General features: G+C 37.2%; 1 long non-coding RNA gene across 3 annotated transcripts in view; it reads left to right on the forward strand.

Moving 5' to 3' along the window:
* Positions 1 to 16,272, forward strand: part of LOC145679691 (uncharacterized) — a 307,177-nt gene that overhangs the window by 56,455 nt on the left and 234,450 nt on the right. For 2 of the 3 annotated variants that reach the window (XR_014130502.1, XR_014130501.1), the window contains exon 2: positions 15,071 to 15,188. The exons of the other annotated variant lie outside the window; for it this stretch is intronic. This is a non-coding gene — a long non-coding RNA (uncharacterized LOC145679691). The remainder of the gene's footprint in view (positions 1 to 15,070; positions 15,189 to 16,272) is intronic. 3 annotated transcript variants of the gene reach the window in all.

Below are 16,272 nucleotides of genomic sequence, written 5' to 3' on the forward strand. Positions count from 1 at the left end.
AAATTTGGTTGTAAGCACTGGAGATAATTTGTGTATAGATTGAGACATATTTTAGCTTTAGATAATTGATTAATAACATGATTAACTCAATCTTCTGGCTCACAATTAACACTAGATTCGACAGAGCCAAATACTTACACAATTTAATATTTATAGGTATTTAGCTGTATAACCATATTTTACCTTTGAATAATTGTCATAATTGATCGCAACTTGTAAAAGACTGACAGAAACTGATAAGCAGTGGGCATTAACCAATACTCAAACCTCTCCTCCCCGTTTGTCTAGTGCCTAGCGCGTACATCTTTGGTTGGCGTTGTCCTACTACGATTTCTGGTGAGAAAGAATTAAAAATGAAAGCTCATTACGGTGGTTCGGATTCCACCTTAACTTGAGCTCTATATCACATATAGCCTCACTACTGGGAAGGGACTCTTAACTTTAAAAAAAAAAAAAAAAAAAAACTCAAAACTGCTTCATATTTCTATCACTGCTCCCCAGAATCAATTGAAGAACTGATAAATAGTGCATTATACATAACTCAAAAATTGCACTCTGTATCCATCACTATTTTTAAGAAAGCAATAGAATTGATAAACAGTTCATTATCCATAACGCAAAATTTGCTTGACATGTCCAGCATTGTTGTCAACAGAGTTCACGAAACGTTCTAAATTTATTTCTTATGAATGCTCTTGGACATACGTATGAGAATCATGGGATAGCCGGTGCATTGGTAGCGAATATTCTTTATCCTCATATGTTAAAGAGACGTCCGGGAACGAAAAGTAAATAAACTTTGACCAGTGGACTAGAAATTTAGAGGAAATAGAGTTAAAAGTAAATGCATGCAGTCTTAAGGGAGAGCACTAAGGTGTAATGTGCAAGGAAAAGATACCTAATTCTAGATTGAGCGAACATCGAAAAAGAGAATCAACTGGGATAATTAGGATCAATCGAAACAAAGGAGGAGTAGGAGTGAAAAAAAAGTATTGAAACACAAACAAGATAACAAAATTAGGAGCAAATGATAGAAATTTGTTGGGATAAGATGATCTGAGTTAAGGAAAAGGAAAAATGTATAGGGTGAATGGACAACTTTGGAAATAAAACTCTGTATTCCAGTCGCGTATTAAACAATTGAAACAATATTCACCAGGCAATCTTGAGTGTTTATAACAACACTTGGCACTGATCTTATTTCCACGTTACTTCGTTCATTTAACAGCACCGCCGTGTTGTTTTTACACAGGCTCTGTGTCAAACCAATAATCCCGGGCTTGTGTTAACTGCAGCACCGGACTTTTGGTGTTGAAATAGCACCTTACAGTGGTATTCATATGCAATCACTAGCTTGTGTTAAAATTAAAATGTAGGAACAACATTAATTTAACAGCACCGTGAAGTTGTTTTCACAGCGGCTACGTATCAAACCAATAATGCCGGGCCTGTGTTAACAGCAACACTGAACTTTTGGTGTTGAAATAGCACTTTACAGTGGTAGTAATGTTGTAATCATTGATCTGCGTTAAAATTAAGACGTAGGAACACAATCATTTATTTGCTATTCATATGGGAAGCAATAATAATAAAAAATTGATAGAAGTCTTGATTCAAGATTTTGACAACATGCACGTTAGATTTGAATCTTTCTCATGTGAGAAAGCTCTTGGGGTGAAATCAGGTGACCACGTAGTGTGATGAACAGTATTCTTCTCCTAACACACGCCTAGATACGTATGGAACACGCTTTGCATTAAAAGCAATCATTTGTTCCGCCTCTAGTTTTTCATTTTATTATTTTTTTAAAGTAAAAAATGAAAGAATTTTATTAATTTTTTCTGTGTGATTGTTTGCAAGTAAAATTATGATCGATTATAGTTATTAGTGATTTTGAAATTGTTTGTATTCTTGACTGTTGTTCGGCGATTCCTTTAAATAAAAAAGGTAAAAGTGGGATAGCAGTTTTAGTTAGTCATAGACTTTGTAAGCAACCTGTAATTTAACACTACCAAAACGGTGGACATTACGCAAAGAAACGACGGAAAACAGACTCTTGAGGCTGTCGAAATGTGGGAGTGGAGAATGTAGAGAATTAGCTGTGTCGAATGGAAGACGAATCAAGAAGGATTAGAAAATAAATAATTTTACGTCTAATTAAAAAGAGGACAAGAAACTGATTGGGCATTGGCTGAGAAGGAACTGTATCATGAATGACATGCTAGAAGCTATGTCGGAACGGAAAACAGGGAAGGGGCGAAGGAAGCTTCAGTTGATGGATGGTATTGAAATGGAACATTGCTACATGAAGACGAAGAGGTTGGCTGAAGACTGTGATATATGGAAGGCTCTTACTTTATGGCAAGTGACCTTCCAATAATGGCATAATACCTCTGATGATGATTTAGTTAATGTATAATTACACTGTTATAGAGAACAAAGTTTTGGATCAAGTTCACTGTGTTATCGTATGTGAAAAATAAGCTGCACGGTGTTATTAAAAAAAAAAAAAAAAAACAAGAATATGTATATGATAGTTTTAAATCTCCCAAGGCAATGTGATTACTTTGTGAATGAACGCATCACATTGGAGATGTTCCACCAGACCAGGCGGCCCCCTGTGTAGACATTGGAAAGTGGCCCATTTCTCGTATCAACCAGAATCTTAATATTTTTTGGCTATGTTCCCGCGTGTTCTTTCAGTGGACCCAGAAATATGCCACGGTAAAAATGTTAGCGAAGTTGCAGGTGCTGGTAATCATTATCCTTCTGTATCAAAATGAAGGCGGGAGAGAAGAGAGAGTAAGTACAGAAAGAAAAGAAAAAGAAGAGAAAAATCATCTTAGATGTTGTTAAACGTTCCTTATATTTTTGGAACACATCACTGTGTGTGTATGTGTGTGTGTCCATGCGTGTGTGTGTGTGAGTGATATATATATATACTTTTATGTAACTATGAGATAATGTATATATATATATATATATATATATATATATATATATATATATATATATATATATATGAGGTAAAAATTACCCAGTAGTATGTATTATCAAAAAAAATCTACTGCATGTTCTTCCGTCGTTATGAGGTGTAGAAGATGGAAAGACGTCCTTGTTTGTTTACACAGATGGGAATGTTATATATACAAAAAAATAATAATTAAAAAAAAGACTATTTCTCGTTAACTTTTTGTTTATCTATGGTTTCGTACACAAAACTTCCTGTTTTTCGATCCTCATAAATATACACAGCAGATCTTCAACGAGATATTACAATACAAATATAAAATATTACGGCTTTTTGTTGATACCTCGACAATTTTGTTTTATATGCCAGGTCTTAAACATAAGGCGATTAGAGACATGAGGTGGTTGCAGACGACAAAACATCTATCTGTTAACTTGGCAGTCTGGGTTCAATCCTTGGTGAAAGCAGCAATTACGTATTTTTCTTGTTGTATCCTTGTTCCAGTGCGGCTCAAATTTGACTCAAGATCTTGGTATCTAGAGGCCAGTCCTTGGGCCCCATACGGTCTCTCCCAAATTTGGAGGAATGGCATTCTGTACTTTCTATCTTTACATAAACTATTAAATGTTTTGACATTTATTTTCTAATTTCTTTTTCTTTTCTTCACATACTTTTATTTTACTACAAGCAGTGAGGGTTAGAAAAATAAACTAAGTAATAATTCAAAAATTCTTGAGGGGCACACATAACGAGAATGTCAATACTTAAGCCTAATCTACAGACTCGAAAAAAAAATGCTTCATAAAAAAACGTAAGAAACGAAAGAAGACAAAAATAACTATTATAATATCTGTGTTCATTGTTATGTTACATCCATCTCTATGTCTGTCGATATCAGTTAAAGATTTAATGATAATCTTCAGTTATAGACTATCTGATTAGCAGTAATCTGTATCTTTGCTAGCGTCATAAAGGAAAGACTAGATTTATGTAAATTACAGTATAAGTTTCATGTTCATAGGTGGCATGCTTCTCATATAGCATCAATTTTCATGTTAACCAAAAAATCATTTTTGCCGATTTTCTCGTAAACTATGCATGAGGATTTACTTTTACCTTCACGTATGTCAGTAAATATTGAAACATTGAAATCTAACGTGCATATTGTGAAACTCCCGAATCAGGACTTCTATCAGATTATTATTATTATTACTTGCCATATGCACAGTAAAAAGAAAAACGATAGTGTTCCCACATCTTAATTTTAACATAGCCCACTGATTACAGCATGGCTACCACCCTAGTACGCTATTTCAACATCAAAAGTCCGGTATTGCGGTTAACACAAGCCCGGGATTATCAGTTTGACACAGAGCCGGTGTGGAAACAACACAGCGGTGCTCTTAAATGAACAAAGTAACGTGGAGATAGGAACAGCGCCAAGTGTTGTTGGTAACACCCCAGCTCGCCTGGTGGACACAAGCCATTAAATGAACTAATATTGATAACGTCTTATTCATCAGCGATCATCTAAATCTTTCATTTGCTAAGAACAATGTATTAGCAAAAGTATCACAGTTCATTTAAAATCCTGTGTATCAGATACATATAGCTATGCTGTAACTTTTAGTGTGCACACCGCTTTGCAGATATATCATAAACATCTAATTAACTAACATTCAGGATTTGACCTCGATTATACATGCATTTATATGAGCGGCTCGGGTGAACATAATAGTATGCGCTACTTCCAATGAAATTGAATTATTAAGTGGAATGGTTTGTGATCGAACCATAGAAGAGTATGTAAGTAGTTTGATTTTGGAATTATAACAGTAGATGGCAGGAGAAACTTGTTTGATGTGTGTCATTTCAAAGAATTGCATAGGAATGTTAAAGATTCTTTCCCAGTTTACTCGAAAGTTAGAGAATGTGGCATACCATTATGTCCGCCCGAGCGACTTTTATGCAGGGGATCCAGGACGGACTTCTGGGGGGGGGGGGTTGTAATACTGCTACTTAGAGCTACTTTTAAGAGCTCCGAACTCTGGGATGGGTTTTTATTTATATATAAAAATAAGAAAGTTTCCTCTTCTGGGGGGAGGGGGTGCGAAAGCCCCAATCGCCCCCTGGATCCGCCCCTGCTCTTATGTAATTCAATCTCTCAATAACGGACACCGATGGAACACGATTATTTGTCCGAAAGTTACACAGCTTTAGAGAGAGGTTACACAACTTTAAATTACTCACACCTCAATTACAGAGAGCTTACACAACTTTAGATTACTCACACCTCATGTGGTAATTGTACGCAGTGTATAGTAAATACAAGGAGCGTTCAATAGGTTTTGCACAGATGGTTATAAGATTGTTATTAGTTGCAATATGACGATGAAATTTTAGGTGAACATATGTTGATCCTTAGCCTCTATTTTCTAAGACGAATCTCGTCTAACGTTCTTTCCAGCCTTGAATGTACTTTGATAAAATACAGGTGGCTGACTGTTACATCATTGTTTTACACAAGAAATGAGATCCTTGTCACTGTCGAATGGTTTTCCTCGCAAATGGGCCATCAAACGATCAAACGGGAAGAAATCCGAAGGAGCCAAGTCTGGGTATAGGGAAGTTGAGAGGGGGCGCGGTGGCTCAGTAGTAGAGCGTTCACCTCCGGTGCTTGGGGTCCCTGGTTCGATCCCAGCTCGCGCCGTGTGGACTTTGTGGTGGACAAACACCGTGCTCGTGGGTTTTCTAGGGCTTCTCCCGTTTCCTCCCACTTTCTTCATTCCACCATTTCACTCATTTCTCATAATCACCGTTTCCTTTAGCCTAACCGGCATAACCGTGGGACGTAAAACTTACAGATTTCATTTCATTTTCATAGGGAAGCTGAGAGACTACTTCCCATCCCACTTTAATGATTTTCTGCTGTGTTATCATGCTGTCTGAGGTTTGGCATTGTCATGTTGGAGTTTGATGATCTTACCTTGCAGCTCCCATCTCTGATCTAGAGAGCACGTCTACCTTATTCAGTGACAAATAATAATTTTCTCGTTAATTGTGGAAACATGTTGCAAGAAGTCTATAAAAATGACACTGCACTGATCCAAGAAAGGAGTCCATCATTTTCTGGTCTAATCTGGAAAGTTCATGTTTAATAAACGCTGTAACCAACATTACATTTGGCGCGGTCCAATGTGTGATCTCCATAAACCGGAAACAACTTTCTATGGATTGATGTGGCTGATTCATCACCAGTTTTGATCAATGATCCCATTACCGAACGTTGTCGGGTCCTAATTTTTACTTCAGTGTCCGTTGTGGCTGTGAACAATAGGAAACAACAATTATTACGATTTTGAAGCCAAATGATAAAAATATTATCACCTAAAATTTCATATTGCAATTAATAAAAATGTTATACTGATCTGTGCAAAACTTATTGAATACACTTTGTACTTAAGCATGACTTAGATACCATAAATGTAAATGAATGCTATATTGAAATACTGTATTCAGTGCTCGAAATACTGGGGAAAGGAGGGAAAAATCTCCTATGTAGGGAGGGATTGCAGGGACGTGTTTATATGGATGTGTACAGCAAAGTTTAATTTTCTTCTGAAGTATGGTAAGTCATATCTCTATAGAAATTCTATCCATCGATTAGCTTAGGAATCCAACGAGAACATGAAACATTATTAATAAATACTAAAAATGTAGACACAACAAATCAAGACAGGTTTATGAATTTCTTGGAGAAGGTTTGCCATGTAATCCTACAGACACTAATGCCTGAGGGAAATTTCCTTGTAACTCCTGATCAGTTGAAGAGGTGGATTGAAAGCTTATTTTCAAACTGAGGAAAATATTTCCTCTGCTAAGTACGTATGAATTGGAAATAATACCTGTCCGTTACGATGATTATTATTATCATAGGTATTCTGCCATTATTGGTAGGTCACTTGCTGCAACTGAAAGCTTCCATGCTTCATGGTATTCGGCTAACCTATTCGTCTTCATGTACGATTTCTCTGCTTTGATACCGTCCATCAATTGTAGTCACCTTCGCCCACCCTTCTCTTTCCTGCTACCATACTCTCTAGCACGTCCCTCATGGTACAGTTTCTTCTTAGCTAATGTCCCAATCATTTTCCCTTTCTGTTTCCAATTAAATCTAAAATTGTTCTTTCTTTCCCAACCATTTTTAACATCCTCTCATTCATAATCCGATCGACCCAGCTAATTGTCTCCATCCTTCTCAACATCCACATTTTGAAAGCTTCCAATCTTTTTTCTCGTTGCTTTTGGATAATGTCCATGCTTTTGCCTCACTGCGTACACACGAAGAATTTTATGAGTCTTTTTCTCTCAACTCTTTATTCAAGGACCCATAAAATTATGAATTATGAATTTGATTTGTGTATATATCTTTCTCGCGAACTTTATTTTCTACTTCAACGTCTAGAGCCTACGGTTCTGCTAAAGGCTTTTTACATTATTCCTATGCTTGCTTTTATTTCACTTGCGCAATTTATGTCATTACTAACAATACTATCAAGGCGCCGAGAATTAGTCATGTGTTCTATTTTCTAACCTCCTACTTCTGTATTTGACACCGACCGCTTTGTTGCAATCACCATGGCTTTTGTCTTTCTAACATTTATTTTGATTCAATGTTCCTCACAATTTTCTAACCTTTTATTGATTTTCTTTCCAGATTCCGCAACAATCGTCATATCACCTGCGAATGGTATAGATCTAATCATTCTACCTCCTATCGAAAAGCCGTCATCATTATGTAGGTTCTTTTTCACTATTTTCCAGATAGATATTAAGCATTGTTGTAGAGGCAGCATCCCAGTCGAACTCACCTTCCAATTGCACTCTCCTCTGTCATTCCCTGCCCTATTCTAACACTTACTTGTTTGTTCATATATAAGTTTCTTTCTTAGGAATCTTCCTTTTCAATTCCAACCCAACTGTCTTTCGAACTCTTAACAACAATTCCCAGTTTATGCAGTCAGAAGCCTTTTCCGAATCAATAAATACAACATACACCTCTTTTCTATAAACCTTCCACCGATTATCCACAATAAGTTAATTGCCTGTTCTGCCATTACTTCTACTAAACTGATTTTTCTCAATTTCTTCATTTTTTTTCTTCCATACAACCTTCTTTAAAGTATTCGAAGCATAATTTTTGCTGCATGTGATATGACTAATAGGTGTTTAGTCCTCAAATATCTTAAGTGGGATTATTTAGCCATCGATAACACATTTATTTATAAGACATGTATAAACAAAATGTCCTGAGATGTTTTTGCGAGTTATCGGAAAATAACTTAATTTCAAGAGTGAGGTACTGTTTCTAGATTTTTCCCAGAAAAATAATACAGTAATCACCAGTTGAATTATAGGCACCTACCTAATTCCTAATAGCACCACCTTTAGCTCTGATAACGGCGGCTATCTACCGTGACATGGACTTAAGAGGCGCCTGAAGTGTTGTTGTGGCATCTCAATGAATATCTGCTGCGAAGTCTCCCACAGAGCCCCCAGGTTGGTCGGAAGAGGGTCTATTGCCCGAAGGCGTTGTTCCATGGCGTCTTAGATGTGTAAGATGGGATTGAGATCTGTTGACCGTGATAGCCAAGGAAGTGTTGCCACATCAGGGGAGTGTTCATCAAAGCAGACTGCTGCCATCCTAGAGTGGTGTGCCGGCTCATTGTCCTACTGAAAGATGAAGTCACTATTCGGATGCGAAGCAAATGACAGGACATGGTCATCCAGAAGATTGAGGGGCATTCCCTGTGAGGGATCGTGTCACACGTGTTAGCGGACTCATTTCAATCCACGTATGCTCTAGATGAGAATTCCACCACCACCGTCCTGACAGTTCCCTGCTGACACGATGGACACATTGCCTCGTGCGATTGGTGACACACCCGTATTCGTCCATCGACATCTACCAATGGGAAACGTGACTCATCTGTCCAGGCTACCTTTTTCCACATTTCAACTGTCCAGAGACGGTGTGACATTGCCCATGCTAGACGTCGTTTTTGTGTTGTGCGGTTAGAAATGCGCGGTTAGTCATATGGGCCGATGGCTTCTGTACCAAATATCGAGTAGGTGGTTGTGGATTGTGTGGCTGCTAACTCAGTGTTGTTCTCTTGCATTGAACCCCTCCGCGATTTGAATCACTGTGGCCTGTCTATCGGCTGTTACGATGCGGGCCAGTCTGCCCTACCCTTGTCCTCAAGACACCGCTGACTATGGCAGTTTGCCCGTGTGGGTGCGGTTGTACCCGAAGCCTGCTACTTACGATACACTCGACCCAATTGCTCTTGAAAATACGAGTGCCGCAACCACTTCCGAAATCGAGCCACCCAGTCGTCTGGCCCCTACGATTTTACTACGGTCAAATGCACTCGGGTCCTTCGTCTTGCTCAACACACACTGCATTGACGCGCATTCCGGAGGAGGAAGTTCACGGCAGCAGTACTCGCGTGATGCGTTTTATTGACATGCACTTGTTGAGCCTCTGCTGGGGGTTTCTACAACTGCCCTGCTGTCTCTAATTCAACTGATCAGTATATATATATCGTATTATGTTGTTGATAGTAAAAGAAATGCATATAAAATAGAAACAAAACCGTTAAAGCCATTTTTGATAAATTCGAAACTTTTAAATTTTCAACGTTGAGCAAACTATTCTTATTTTTGAGATAAGAAGAAAATTTCAAAACGGCAAGCCATCTAGGCGAGTCTAGATACATCGGAACGGCGAAAAGACGGACATACATCCAAAAAATTACTTTCTCAGTGTGTGGAAGAAGTTTCGACTTCGATTTTTTCACTTTTACCATATATTTTTCTCTCGTATTGTCACTCAAAAAGGAGAAGAAAATAAAAATGCGAAATTTATTCTTGTCCAAGTTATGGATGAAGAAAGGAGAGGAAAGTATCTTTAAAATGGGAATAATAATAATATTTTTGAAGATTTAATCCTATTTTTAACTCCATGACTGAGAACGTGTTGCATATGTCAGAAGTCTTACTCGAATCTATATCCACACGAATTTTGATATCTTATTGCAATAGAAAAGGGAAAAGTTGAATGGAAATGTGAAAGTGAATATGGATTTTTTTGTTGGAAACTGATACAATGTGTAAAAAATTGCAATAACAATCGCAGTAAGAATTTAGGAAATGATTAATTTATAAGTACAATATTTCAACACTTACTGATAAAATATTATTATAAATATATTGTATGGACAGGTACAATACACTAAATTGACAGAAATAAATATATGTTATTGATATAATACTATTATAAAAAATGATGCTTGCTACTTATAAATAAGAAACATCTCAGTGCGTCATGCTAATTACTATAAGCAAATGATCATGCTACTATCAGAACAACATAGTATTGACTGCCTGCCTGACACTACTCAATGCCGGTTACATGTACGCAATTTGCCTATTTAAGAGTAAAACTATTGAGACGAGCTAATTCTTCTTCTTCTTCTTCTTCTTAGCCTTTTTACCAGTTAGCTGGGGTCGGCTTTTCGTATCGCTGTCCTCCACCTCTTTCTATCTTGTGTCATATCCACTGTAACACCACACTGCACCTATCGTTCTTAACACATTCTCCCCACTTCTTCTTTGACCAGCCTCGAGCTCGTTTGCCACTCACTTCTATAGCATCTATTCGGTGAACTACGTATTTCAAAGTTCTTCTTCTTACATGCCCAAACCATCTCAATCTACTTTCTTGCAATTTTTCTATTACTGGTCTCACATTTACTATTCTCCGAATCATTTCATTCTTAATTTTGTCCTTCAGCGTCACATTTGAGACGATCTAATTGTAACTTAGAAATTGTGTAACTTTCAAGCAATATCGTCACAATTCGTAATTGTCTTTATGCACAGAACACCTGTTACATTTCTTCAATGTAATCGCCTCCCATCTCTATTCTATCACTTTGTGCCACACGTGTGGAAGATGTTTTATACCGTCAGCGCGTCGATCTTTGTCGATGTCCTGCAGAGACCCACATGGTACGGATGGGTTTCTGTTGTGTAATAGTGCCTTCCGCGAGGTAGTTCCATCATTTTGGAAAAGAGGTCGTTACGAAGCCCTTTGAAACACGTTTGTATGATCCTACTGTTTACGCTCTACCATTTTTGTATATCCTTTTCTTGCAGGTTTACTCCTTCCATAACACTTCTTTTGAAGGTTCCCAATAGGTTTTCCTCTTTCAGTCCTCACCATCTAATTTCCGGTTCTTCCTTTTGTGGTCTCATACTGTATCTACTCTCGAACTTCCAGTCCATACTCACCGTTCTATCTTGCGAGCCACACTTTCACCATTTATTACCTTGTAGTTTTTAATTTCCTTGAGGTATTGTCTTCGGCACAAATGTAATCGATTGCATTTTCTTTTCTCTTACTTTTGTAAGTCAAAAGGTGTTCATTCTTCCTTTAAAAAAGTGTATTGCAAATCATCTATCGCGAAGTCCAAATCGAAAGCCGTCGCGAAATCTATCACTCTTTCCTTCTTTCCTCGTTACTTCCTCAAACATCTCATCCACCGTATATTCTTGCAATTCCTTTTATGTTTCTACCGACAGGTCCATTCAAATCACCACCCACAATTACTAACGAATTTGCTGATCCAAATCCTACGAGAATTCCGTTTTATCTTCCTTTTCCCAGTTTGAACATATACGCACACTACATTGGTGATTTCGTTCCTGTTTATCTATACTCACCACTCTGTCACTTGTCCTATTCACACTTACCACACCATCTTCCAAATTACAAGTAAAATACCGATCTTCATCCCTGTTATTTTCGGTTTTCTACCGTGCGTTCGGAACATCTTTATTCAAGTATAGTAACTCCAATTATTCGAAATCCAAATATCCAGATAATACCAGGAAATAAAAAAGAATAAATTAAATTAAAAAGTAAAGCTATTGGTGAAAGGAAACTGGCAAAGCAACTGACGCTAACCATAAGAAAGAAATATCAAAAGAAGATGTGCAAAACATATCGTTTTGTTCGGAGTGCAACGCAGATAACGTAAACGAATGGCTACAGTGCGAATCAACGGATTTCAAATTTTCAGTAATATCGAAATTATTTACAGAATAGTGTTTGATCCTCATACTGCGGGGGCCACCACAGGTCCTGTTGCATCATAAAGGTAAAAAGGGCTGAACAAAAAGGTAAAAATAGTGAATTTGCTGAAAATTAATTCTAAACAACTTTTGTAGAAGGCTATTTTTTTTTTAAATTAAATATATTAAAAGGTTTCTGATATATAGTAACCTTTTGCCGACCTTTGACCTTGGCGGCCATATTGCCATAAAATTCACGGTTTTCAGAATGTGTTACCAAGCCAGAAATCATCCACTAGTACCATTAGACAAATTCCAGTAATAATTTGCTCTCGAACTTTTTGATCGAACAGGACCTATGGGTGGCCCCTAGACTATCAGTAATTGGATGAAGAAGGTGGGGACATGGCTTCAGTGACACCCGAAAACGGACCTACATACTGCGAGTGAAACACTCTTTTATTTTCATACTACTTTGAAGTGGGTGGAACGATATCCTGAAAGATGGAACGGAACCTACAGCTTCCAGCCGTTAAGTATTTGCGACACATAAACGAGCGTCTACGGCAAAACAATTAACTTGGTTCGACGTATTCTATTAACACCTCTAAAGGTATGTAAGTAAGTACTGCTGTATTGTATTGTTTTATTTATTTATTTGATATTATTTTTAACATACATTAGATCTGCTAAGGGGTATGGAATTCCAGAACTAAAGAGACAGTCATTAAAAAATACAGTTTCATCGGGCTCCTTTACAAGAACACAATAGCGGGACGGGGAAGGGGGCAAGCAATATCTCGTGGGCGATTAACTAATGCGTTAAAGTTTGATGCAGAACAACAGCCAAAAGAAATCAAGATAACCGCGATTACTGCAATACAATATATAAAATATTCTTTAAAATAAGTACGTTTATAAAATGAAGGAAAGAGGAAAACTTAAGTTCTATTCATGAAAACTCAAAATGAAGATCTAGAGCAGGAGTCCGTAAACTACGGCTTACAGGCCAAATATGTCCCTCATCTCTTTTTGTCCGGCCTACGATATTCGTTTTGATATTTGATAGCATTTACCTGTGCGAATTAATTACAATGTGGCCCTACAAAGAAAGAAAAAATAAATATGTAAATGGAGTATTATCCTCTTGCTATTGAGACTTTTTAAATTTACTGAAGTAACAACTCATCGAAATTTCGTACAATGACTTAATTTACAGAGTATTCGTAAGAGTATTATGACCTGCATTTGGGTTGTTTCGTGATCTTAACCACTTCGCTGACAATCGGCATCCTTATGTTCTACGAAAGAACGAAACAGAATAAAACAAAAAGTTTTCTGTGTATTCATCGTGTAGTTCTAATCATTTTCCCTCCTTTTTTCAACTTAGGGAACGCCGTTCCCTGAAATTCTCTATCATTTTCAACCCTGCGTTTACCTATTAATTAGGCAAAAGCAATTTTTTAAAAAGATTTTCTTAAAATCTCATATAATAACCTCCTGTTGATTGCTCTCCATGATCGTTGATTTTTGCATATTCAGAGTACGTCCAGTAGTCGTTAGTTCAAATAATTTAATTTCAGTGTAGTTGCCTAATTGCTTTTCGATTCTGTGTCACCAATGACAACGCTAGATGAGAGCAAGGGAAGTTTGCCTGGTAGAGATCTACACGGGCTCGGGCCTAGAGAGCATATATTACTTCGGGCCCGGGCCGGGCTCGGGCCGTAAATTTTTAAATATACAACCACATTTCTCGGGCCTTTTCGGGCCTAACTTTGTAAATATACTGTACAACGATATATATTGCATCGTTCTTTTTGGGAACTTTAAAGCACAACTGCAAAATTAAACCTCTAATTGCTGTAAATAAAAATGCAAATTTGCTTTAACTATTAAGTTTCTGTAATTCGGGCTTATTTCAGGCTCATTTGATTATCACATGAGCTCGAGCATAAATGCTAAGACATATTTCGGACTCGGGTCGAGCCTCACATTGTAAATTCATAGGCCGAGCCCGGGTTCAAAATTCGAACCCGTGCAGACCTCTATCACCTGGTGGCTTAGACTCCCCCACCTCAGATATGCTGTATTGTAATGTAAGTCAAGGAAAACAAAACTATTCTTTCCGGTATACAAGAAAGAGCTGTCCCCCCCCCCAAAGAAAAAACGCCTCTGCTCCTGCACTTGTCCCGTCCCATCCCTCAAGAAATTGAAGCTGGCGTCGTCACTGATTCGCACTGGGAATTGAATCTTCACTGCTAATATCACAAAACATTTTTCTAAAACTGTTAAAATAATACAAATATAAGTTTAACAATTAATTACAGTCTTTACCCGCTCTTGATTTTGTGTTTCTGTAAACGCAACACATAACACCTTACCTAACAATGATCAATTTAATTTCACCCTATTGCTTCTATACTAATGATGTGATAGGGAAGTTCAAAGGCTAAACCAACTATTATAAAGGAAAAAAAATGAAAAAAAAAAGAAAGAAACATATAATTGAGTTGACAACTTCTCTTGTAATACCCTCCCATTGCTCTAATTGTATACATGAAAAGAGGGGATATGCCAATAACATATCTTTCCCTCTTCGTTCATCTCTCTTTCTCTCTCTCTCTCTCTGTGTGTGTCTCTGTTTAAGCCAGATAGGAGTGAAGAGAAGAACGTGTCCCACATTGACATTCCAGAGGCAATGAATGTCAGTCTTAAACCTTGCCTCGCTTCAAGTTACTTTCCCTTCATATGGATAAAAAAAAAAAAAAAAAAAAAAAGACCTCTTGATCGTACTCTAATTTTTTAAATATCTTTTTAAACTTATGTAATACAGTACACATTATTCTTGTTTGCTATTTGCCATTCGTAACAGCAATGGACAAGTTTATTTTCCATTGTATTTCAAGCAAACAAGGAATGTTTTGAAGGCATATAATCCTTACTCTCTGTCTCTCTTTTTAGGTTATAGTGATCACTGAAACTTTTCAAGTTATCTCTTCAGATTTAGGGCTCCAACCGTTCTCATGGTTCTACGCCACGTCTACCCTAAATAATCTTGACATGTCTCCGGACAGAACAGGTAATTAGACCCTAATTACTTTTCAACGTATTCAATTGTTCTGATTTTGAATACTCTTTCAGCATCAGTAGAGTCTAAAGTGATAAAAAGTCCAAAGTTATTGCTAAAGCAGCCCTTCTCTGTTGCTACTCTATCAAGAATAGGGGCGTCATTTGTGGTGAGGAAAAGGGGGAAATTGCCTGTCTTGGGTTTCAGAAACACATGGTTTTTAATAAACTGTATACTATTATACTAATAAAAAGTGACTAATAAAAAGGGCCAGTCTTGACCCCCTCTGGCATTCTTTCTCGTGTATGTCCTTTATTTTCTTCTATCTTTAATGTGGCCACGCTTGGACTCGCACCCAGAAATATTTGCTGGGAGATGTCCAAAGTATTTTTAGGAGGAGGTCCAATACGTCTATATAATATTGAGACTGTCTTATTCTGTACCTGAAAAAAACGATAGGTAGTTGTTTATTACAGCTGCCTACATTTTTAGAAAAAAATTATAAAACTAAATTATTTTATAAGAAAAGAAAGAGTACAGATGTAACTAACCTAAACTATAAAGTTTAAAGTATATTACCCAAATAAATAAATTAAAAAAAAAATGTAATTATGCATCTGACTTGTGTAATTGTATGACGTTCACTTCCCTGGATTGAGGTGTACCCACATGCATTGCCAACCAGTCACAGATCTGTTTGGGCCCCCACAGAGGTGCGTCTGGTAACCCATAAAACATTCGTGTGCTCCACTATCATGTGGGAACGCTGAATTCAAAAGGGCCAATGTGAAAATTTTTAATAATTCTGCGTAACGACCGAAAGGAAAAAAAAAAAGATTTGGAAAGGTTGTTATGTTTACCTTTGGATTACCCTCAGACTTTATCCGTACTATTTCACTTTCTGTCAACCTTTTCTCTGCGATCTTTAAATCACTGTTACTGAATCTACCCTTCTACCCTCATCCCTAAAGAAAATTATAAAATTCTTATAGATGACTTCTAAATGCAAAATTCGATAGGAAAATGTTCCGAAACAATGAAAAATACTGAAATACGAATTTTTTACCACGAGAAAATCATAAAATACAGGAAAACA

Source organism: Thermobia domestica, chromosome 2 (genome assembly GCF_964235325.1).
Source record: "Thermobia domestica chromosome 2, izTheDome1.hap1.1, whole genome shotgun sequence".
Taxonomy (NCBI): Eukaryota; Metazoa; Arthropoda; class Insecta; order Zygentoma; family Lepismatidae; genus Thermobia; species Thermobia domestica.